Source organism: Excalfactoria chinensis, chromosome 4, assembly GCF_039878825.1.
Source record: "Excalfactoria chinensis isolate bCotChi1 chromosome 4, bCotChi1.hap2, whole genome shotgun sequence".
Classification (NCBI taxonomy): domain Eukaryota; kingdom Metazoa; phylum Chordata; class Aves; order Galliformes; family Phasianidae; genus Excalfactoria; species Excalfactoria chinensis.
In genome coordinates, this window is record NC_092828.1 from 35,671,873 (window position 1) to 35,681,953 (window position 10,081).

Here is a 10,081-nt window from a genome sequence, read left to right on the forward strand (position 1 = left end):
TCCCCTGCAATATCCCTTGATCTCTATCCCAGCTAAATCCATCAGGAAATGCACGATGCAAGCATGCCAGTCTGCCTGCTAGAATATTAAAAGCACCAGACCTATCTTGTCAGAGGGTTGGTACTTGCAATACTCATATATAGAGCAAATAGCAGAAAATCACCATGAATACAAGTAGGTGAAAATTAAGGTTCATAAGCAGCTCATATTTTCACAACAGCAAAAATAAATCATGTTCAGCTTGAACTGGCTTCAAATACATGGTATGAAAGGGGTGGAAGTGCCACATATCTTGTCCTGTTTCAATCTGCTTTGAGGCATATGGAAGGGAAATTTTCCCACATCCTCATATAGCATACATACTGGACTACAGAGAAACACATGTTGCCCAGCAGATGTGTAGTGCCACAGCTTCTTTCCATCTCTGCCCATCCATATCAGAAGGGGGAACAAAAATATCTATTGGACAGATCAGGAAGGGGTGAGGAGCCTGAGAACATTTATGGCTATTCAAAGATAACTGCATGCATCAGTACAGGTTAGGGGCTGACCTGCTGGAAGGGAAGGACCTGAGGGTCCTTCTGGACAGCAGGTTGGCCACAAGCAGGCAGCAAGCCCTTGTGGTCAAGAAGACCAAAGGTATCCTGGAGTACATTATAAATAGCATGGCCTGCAGGTTGAGGGAGATTCTCCTCCCCCTCTACTCTGTCCTAGTGAGGTCACATTTGGAGTACTGTGTCTGGTTTTGGGCTCCTCAGATTGTTCTTGATTCACTGTCTTTCTAGACAGGGAGCTTCTAGAAAGAGCCCAGCAGAGGGCCACAAAGATAATGAGAGGCTTTTGTTGTTAACATTATAACATTATTGTATAATTATAACATTAGTGGAAGCACTCTAAGCCACATCTAAAAAGCCTTGTTTAGACTGACGTAATGATGGCAAACATTTTTCCACCATTATTATAATTCAACACCCATAGAAATGCATACGTATTTATCCAGCTACATTTTGATGCATAAGAGACTTCAGGAAAAAAAAAAAAAAAAGAGGCATGTAATAAAATAGGAATCCGCTGTGAAGAACAAGAATGGAGAGTTCAAAGCAGAGAAAATAGCTATTATTGGATTAAGAGCAACAAGGAAAGGCACCTGAGGACCAAAAGAAAAGAAAATAGAACAAATAAATTTACTGTTAGTCACTCATCTCTGTTGTAAAGGAAAAAAAATAAAAAGAAAAAAAAGGTTTCCATCAAGGAAAACAAAACAAAACAAAACAAAACAACCACTTGTTGCTTAATATGAAATATTAATTGGGAATACAATTTCATTACAAAGCTTTTAAGGGCAATGTTAGTGCTAGCCTATGAGGCCACTTTTCTTACAGGTTAGAATACATCCTACTGATTGAGGGAACCCTCAGTAAGTTTGCAGACGACGCTAAGTTGGGAGGGAGTGTTGATCTGCCTGAGGGGAGAAGGGCACTACAGAGGGACCTGGATAGACTCGATGGGCCAAGGTTAACGGCATGAGTTTCAATAGGGCCAAGTGTCAGGTCCTGCATTTTGGTCACAACAACCCCAGGCAACCCTACAGGCTTGGGGAGGTGTGGCTGGAAAGCCGCCTGTTGGAAAGGGACCTTGATGTGCTGATGGACAGTCGGCTGAATATGAGCCAGCAGTGTGCGCAGGTGGCCAAGAAGGCCAACAGCATCCTGGCTTGTATCAGGAATGGTGTGGTGAGCAGGACTAGGGAAGTCATCCTGCCCCTGTACTTGTCATTGGTGAGGCCTCACCTCAAGTACTGTGTTCGGTTTTGGGCACCTCAGTACAAAAAAGACATAAAGGTACTGGAGCAGGTCCAGAGGAGAGCAACAAGGCTTGTGTGAAGGGCTTGAAAAAACAACCCTATGATGAGAGGCTGAGGAAGCTGGGGCTGTTTAGTCTGGGGAAAAGGAGACTGAGGGGAGACCTTATTGCCCTCTTTCAGTATCTGAAAGGTGCTTACAGTGAGAGTGGGACAGGTCTCTTCTCACTGGTGACATGTGACAGGATGAGGGGAAATGACCTCAAGTTGCACCATGGTAAGTTTAGGTTGGATGTTAGGAAACATTTCTTTACAGAAAGGGTGGTTAGGTACTGGAATAGGCTGCCCAGGGAGGTGGTTGAATCGCCATCCCTGGATGCATTTAAGAGCCGTTTGGATGTGATGCTCAGAGATATGATTTAGCAGAGGGTTGTTAGACTTATGGTACTATGGTTAGGCTGCGGTTGGTCTTGATGACTTTTAAGGTTGTTCCCAACCTGGGTGATTCTATGATTCTACTGGTGGATGTTCAACAAAGCCCACAGATCAGTCCAAGCTCTCTACCCTTTTAAAAATTAAACTACAGTTATTCATCATACTGTAAATATGATGTGTAGAAGTATGGATAAGATTTAAGGGCTGTTCAAAATAATTAGATGTAACCTCAAATGCAATTCCAGTAAAACTCATGGGAACATTAATTTCTGATTGCTTTCCTCTGCTAACCACCACTTGCATTCATCAGTGAGTGACATTTTCACTGCACCACAAGGTGACATTGTGAGAGCAATACATGTCAACTCCTGTAAGCTGTCAGCAGGTCTGAGGTGAGGTGGGGATTTCTGCTTTCACTTTGAGTAAACAAGTTTGCTTATCATGCTCAGCTGCTGCAATGGGGGAGGTATGGCTTCTATATGGAGCAGACCTACCACCGCTGGAACAGGGCAGGAGGAGGTTGCAGCAGTGGACACCAGGCTATGGATAAGCTTTCTGGGGAAGATTCTGTAGGAAGAGTGTTCAGTGTCAGTGCATTGGTTGCCTTTGGGAAAAGGAGGTTTTAAAATCTTTTATGCTGTTATTTTTATTCTAGTCATGTTCTCTCACAAAAGCAAAAAACCTATGCCCTGTGGCCTTTATATTTGCACCCCCTTATGAAGTCCAGAGAATTTAGCCAGTCTAACAGGCTGCATTTACCAGGTGACATCTGCTGCTCAGAGAGAACAAGACTTACCAGAGAGACACTTATTCCTGAGATGTTGGTAGTAGCAGGGAAGCAATTGAGTGAGATGAACCTTGACAGCCTGGGCAGGAAAAACATTCCCCAGGCCACAGAGGAAGGTGGAAAACTGTAAGGTGCCTGCTGGGCAAACTTATTTACATCTCCAATCCAAAAATGAGCATACGCATGAAGCAAAAACATCAGGCAAGGATCAGAAAAAGGATCCTTTGTGCCAGATCAAAGGACTGGCCCCCTTATGAGTCTTGAGCCTCACTTACAGCCTCACATCAGTCCCTGATGCGTCAGAGGAAGGCAGTAAAACAGATTTTGTACAAACAAGGGCTGAGGAATGAATCCTTCCTAGCCATGGCAGGAGACTTTGTACAGCAATTTGTCTTATTACAGCACCACAGTGACCAAAGTGAAGAGCAAGCAGACAGTGGAAGCAACTCCAATTACCAGATTTAATGATATTTTTCAATCGTAAGTGCTTGATTCAAATAATGAATTCCAATCTTAGTGCTGTTTAGCAATTTTTTTTTTTTTTTTTTTTTTTTTTTTTTTTTTTTTTTTTTGTTTTCAATTTTCATGAAAACCATTTGGGTTTGCAAGTAGAAATATAGCCACTTCATTTAAATCAGTGTTATTTCTCCCCCAAAAAGGAAAGTGGGCTTTAATGTATGCATAACAAAATTAATCATGAAACTCAATACTTATTTACTGTGTGATTAAGTGATATCTTATTTCAGAAGTGCAGGTTAGGTACCAACTCCTAGTGAAGCCACATTAGCACAAGACTTGGTACTTACACATTTAGCCAGCACTACTGGCTAGAGACAGCTTCTCGTGGACATCAAACATAGCTCATCCCTCAATAGTTCATTTTCTACTTTCCCCGATTAGGTTGAAAATAATCTGTTAAAGGCCTTAATCTGGTATTCCACACCCTTATTAGCCAGTGCATAACACAGCATACAAATATAAACAGTGAATTTTTCTCTCTGCAAACCACAGTTCCCTGGCTTTAGGGAAACTGTAACTGTACTACAGGTTACAAAGTTTCAACCCTTGCTGCATTCAGAGCCATTAGGTTTTGGTGCACCTGGCATGCCCCATATATACAACTCTATAGCAACCTGTTCTTAGGCTTGCTTCCTTGCTGCTGTTTCTAAATGAGCACATACTTCATATGGACTCACTCCCTGCCCTCAGCAGCTTACAGGGTCACCCAGATCGTATCAGCCTCCTTTTATTGAGATCTGAGGTAATTCAGTTAACTCATATTTGCCTCGGGTTAAGAGAGCACACAGGCAGCTACTGTGCAGCCCCTGTACCTCATTTACTTTCAGACTATAAGATGAAAGGAAGAAAGGCAGGAAAAGGGGAGGAAGGAATCCAAGATACCTTACATTTTAAAAGCTGGTTCTCATTTCCCAGAGTTCATTTTTCCATGCCTACAAACTGCCCATCCACACTCTAGTCTGTGTAAGTAATCCATGTATAAATTATGTAGTCCATCTGCATATAAACAAGGGAATTATTAGGAAAACCAGCTGAAAAATAACCGTCTATATTTACATTTGTTTAATCTGAAGGTACCTATGAATTCCCTCATATTATTATTTTTAAGAATGCCAGTGATGTAGTTGGTTGGTTGTTTTTTTCCTGCTGATAACCTTTATAAAACATGAAGTATTCACATTTCTATGATGAAACTTCACATTTCAGATACTTCTCTGCATTTGGAGTCTGCAAAAATCTCTCACACACATATACATTAACCCTGCCATTTTTATAGAAGGCGTGGTTTGTAAAACACAAGTAATTCCAAGGCCTAGAAAGCAGTATCCTCTTACATTTATCAATAGATAGTGACAATGAATGCACACAACAGCCTTCCAACATATTCTTGCTGGATAAGGGGCTATATCTAAACTTCAGCTAGCATAGTTCAAACCGAAACCTTTAGAAACTGCTGTAGAGCTTGGCATTTCTATCACCCCTCCAGTCCTTTGGCTGTCAAAATAAAACTGTGCTGGAAATATAAAGGAGATCACCCTGTTTCTTGGCCTCAGAAATGAAGACAACCACATCACATCACGCAACAGAAAACTCACCAGGCAAAGGGAACACAGTGCACAATACAGGACCCATTCTGTCTCTGGATGCTGGCACTCAGAGTGCTTTCAGGAGACAAACAACCCAGCACGCCATTTCCCTCCCAGTTACTGCCCCAGCCACAGCTGTGCTCAGCAAAGATCTCTGGAGCAGGAAAAGCAAAGCTGGCCTGCAGGATGCTCTCCAGGAGAACCCCAGAAGCATGGAGGTGTCCTCCACTCACCTGAAACAATCCAGTGCAGACCCCTTGCCAGGAACAACACCAACCTTAGGCCAAAGTATTTGGGAAAGGCTGAATACCTCTTCCTGGATGGCTTTGGAAATGAGAGGCCTCATTGCAATTCTCCTATTTTCATCTGCTGAGCTAAATTGCTGTTTTCTCTGGCATAGGCTAGCAGAGTTTATTTATTAGTACATTCATCCCTGTGCTGCTGGGCAGCAATTGCAAATCTAATTACTTCTAAAGTGGATCTTGGGCTTTTGCACAGGTGTTTTGTTTAATATTAAATCTAAATAAAAAACATACCAGCAGGGACTAGTTAATAAGCATGAACTACCACTCTCAAGGAGAAAAGCCACATCTTTTTCCCTCCCTGCCACTCTCATGTAATTCCTCAGGCAGCACCGCAAGGCAATCAGCAATCACCATCACACCGCTTATAAGCAACAGCTGGCACCATTATCAAGCATGCAAGCTCAAGACAGGCTTTCCCCCTCTATCACTGCTGGCAACAAAGAGATAATTGATTTGTGGAGCCTTGTCTCTCCAGGACAGCTTTGTTCAGTTTCTTCATTGAATGTCTTCAGTGATGCCTCTATAATCCCGTCAATACAACTGCCAGAGATTAATAAATAATTCAATCGAGAACGTGCAAGAATGAATTGCAAGCAAGCCAAAATGCATCAAAAAGTAATTTAAGATGTATTTTCTCCTCTGCAAGGCGCATGTTTTTCTGTAAATGCACAAAGGTACACACTGAGAACTCGCCATTGTATACGTATTGTAGTGTTCTGCAGTTCTTCAACTTAGAAGCCTGGTGGGCTCAAAACAAATAAACAAGCAAAAATAATAATAATAATAAAGTTGTCATGTTTTCCTTAGAGTTTGACTTCAAAATTATGAAGAAAAGATCACAGCTGTGATCAACAAAAAGAAAAGTAATGTGGGAAATATTGTAGGAGGTGTTAGCACTCATTGTTTTTCATTCCTTCTGTATATATTTTTATCCATGCTTCAAGATTTGATTTTAAATCTCTGAGTGGGTTGGAGGAATCTTAGCTCCCTTATTGTCAGCTGTACTTCTCCAGCTTTCATGGCAATTTATATTACCTGATCAAAAAGTTACCCCAAGAGTCATTTAATCAATTCTTCAAGCTTTTTCTATCACTGGGGAAGATAAAGAGGATAGAAGATATTATTACAATAAAAATATACTGTTCCCTTAGTTGACTTCAGAAGTTTTTGCTTAAATTTTAGCTTCTTCCACACTCCTCTCCACTCCTCGGTCTCCATTGCTGATCATTTTGCACTGCTTCTACTGTTCAGAGGAACCGGAATAACATTCCAAACTGCCTGTGGTTGCTTCTGCCTTCTAGACAGCAGGTAATATTTTTATTTCTGACCCTGTCAGAAGAATACACACAACTTTAAGACCAACCTGGGAAATGCATTCTCCAGCCATTATTCACCACCATTGATACCCTGGACAGCCAAGTGTATGCTAGCAATTGTGGAGCTAGCCCAACTGTAACTCGTGAAGCACACAAACTCTTGGATAATTCAGACATTAGGGAGAGAAAAAGGTAAAATCACGTCACTCACAAATCCTGCAGCACACATAGCTCAGCCACCCAAGAAGAAATATTTTCCATCTGCATTTCACTTGAGACAAATATTTTATATGGTTGTTGTTTCAATGCCACCATTTCATTTCTCTTGAAAAATATAACAGGAAGCTTTGCCAAGGCTCTTTTAGCCAGAACAAAAATGTTTTCTATCAACATGAGACAACAACCCTGAAAATAAACAGCGATAATTGTTTTTCTTTCCACCTCCATTTTTCTTTCCACTCTGCTGTGGAAAAAAATGCAAATTTCAAAATCTTTGGCTACTAAACATTCACCGTCTGCAGGTGAATGTTTATTCACATTCATTTAATTAAAATCTAAGGCTTTAACTCACTCCCAAGTTTTTTTCCTGAAACAGTTCCTTAATCATTTGTTTAAATAATATCAAATTCAAACAATAATTAACAAAGAAGCAATTTCAATTTTGAACCAGTGATCATGCAGTGTAGTGACATACATGATATACTTCAGTTTGTGTATAAATTTATTATCAAGAAAAGAAAATAACTATTCTTCCTTAAAACAACAACATTCTCTTGAGACAAGTACTAGGAGCAATACTTTAGGTTTTTTAGGATCATTGGATCATTAAGACTGGAAAAACCTTTAAGATTGTTTTGTCCGACCATCCATCTACCATCAACATTGCCCACTAAGCCTTGCACCTTAGTGCCGCATCTCCATGGTTCTTGAACACCTCCAGTGATGGTGACTCCAGGCACCACCTCCCTGGACAACCTGTGCCAACATATCACCACTCTTTCAGAGATGAAGATTTTCCTAATATCCAACTTGAACTCCCCAGAGCTACATGACGTCACTCCCTCTTTTTATTCCTATTCTATTTATTCCTATTCCTATCCATAGCCTTTATACTCCTGTTTAAAGTCCTAGAACAATATTTAAATTCAACAGTCAAAGTGCTGGGTGTGAGGAAATAATATCACTTCACCTACATCACAGCTTATCTGTGTGCCTCAATGCCCTCAGAAGATAAAGACTCCTGTGTAAAAGAGAAAAGTAAATGGGATGCTGTGAAGATCCTCTATAAATGTCACCAGGGTTAAGCTGCCTTTTTTTTTTTTTAAGGGACAGGCTGTGGTTGGTTTAGTGCCTAATTTTCATTTATTTTCATTTATTTTAATTATTGAATCAACAAGACAATACACAGGGAATGAAGGAGTACAGATTAGAATACTTTCTTAAGTCAAAAAAAGCACACAAAAGCTATGGAAATGCCTTAGTTTAGCTGTTGCTGAGAAGTTATCATATAGCTCATTCCGATGCAAGTAGTAAATTGTTATATTGTTATATTTATGTTATATTTATCCTAATTCTTTCAGTGGTGTCTGTCGTATTCGTATTGTTATTGCACCATGGGCATTTATATTACATTACTGTGGCTAGAAAAACAATGACTGGGTTAAAACCATGATGCTGCTAGTGAGAAAACTATGTATTTCAGCACAGAAGGGCATTCCACTAATATTTTCTTCCTCGGGGAGGAGGGTGTGATTTTTGCAAACTAGTCTTTCCCCATCCACTGCCACACAGAGGTAGGAAGGTGTAAAGAGCTGGAAAATACAGCTGGAAGTGAGGCACTATTCAGAGAAAGGCAATAGGAGGCCTGCTAATTCAGGTTGTTAACCATGCATAGAATGCCAACATTTTAAAAATATTATAATCAAACATTTTTCTAATCCCCTTTTAAAGAAAATTAGAAACCAGCTCAATGCTGACAAGCATAAACATCTGTTTGAAAGTACTTAATTGCCTCCATTTTCAGTATTTGACTAAAAGCTCTTTACAGCTTCCTATTCACACTTTCAGAAACTTTCACTTCTGATCTAAATGAGTCTTGCAAAAACAGTCCTTCATGTTGCATCTACTTTGTTCAGCACTGATAGCAGATTGTAGGCAGGGTTGGTAAATTTTTGGCACATTTTAGAACCTCACAAGAAGTTTCTGGTAAATTTGATACTAAAAATGAGTCAAAATAGAAGTTGTGGCTGGGGTGAGAGTCTCATGTTGAAAGTCATCTTTTCAAAAGAGTCTGAAACAATTTCCTTTGTGAAAGCATCACCTATTATAAAGAAACAGCATTCAATGAGATTCTATGGGCGTAAAAAAGGGAATGCTAGTTATTATCTGACATGAAATCATGAAAAGAACTTGCAGGCACCTCACTGAGTACCAGAGGAAAAAAATGATCAAGCCTTCTGAACTACTGTGTGCTGCTTAGAGCAATGGCAGTGCTAGAATAGAGTATGTGAACTTTATGCAAGTGTTATGGAACAAAGCTAGACAAGGTAACCCAGAAGCAGGCTGACTGAGGAAAGGTGTTTTTACATGTCAAGATTCAGCTCACCTTCTGACATGTCATTTCATCAGGTGTTCACAGATGAAGACTGAACTTCAAGGCAGATGGTTTTGGCAAGTCAAAAACCTGCAGCAATTTTACCACTGACTGAAGAAAGACAAAGTGACTCCTTTTAATTTCAGCTTTTTTCTTCCCCCTGGGTAGGCGATCTCCCCACCCACCACAAGCCATGGAGTTTTAGCAGTCTTTTCAAGCTCCAAAACAACCAAATGGAAGGCTTTGTAAGTGATCACACGTCTTTCCTTTCTCTGTTTAGAAAACTCCTGGTCTGAACAAATTTAGAATCAAGAAACAAATTAACTTGATACATCGCCTACTTCACAGTAGTAATTACAGAGCTACTCCCTACCTGATTTCATTATCCTTTTCTCCAACTATTTCTCTGCAGAATGCGATGGCTGAGAGAGCAGACACTTGTCAGAAATATTTATTTGCAAAGGAGATGTTCTCATACAAGAGGCAAAATCCTGAGATGCACCATGCTTTGAGGTGACCGACTGTGATTCCAAGTTGGAGCTTTGTTTATCTCAGGCCCATATTTTTACAACAATTAGAACAGATGCTTTTCAGTTCACTCCTTGATTCCTTCAACCTGATGGAATCCAGATAGGCAGCAACTTTCTGCACACAACTCTGAATCATCTAGGGCACAATCTGGAGGGTTTGGGCTATCTCCAAAGTGAAAAGATGACCAAATTTCACATATCCTTTCTGG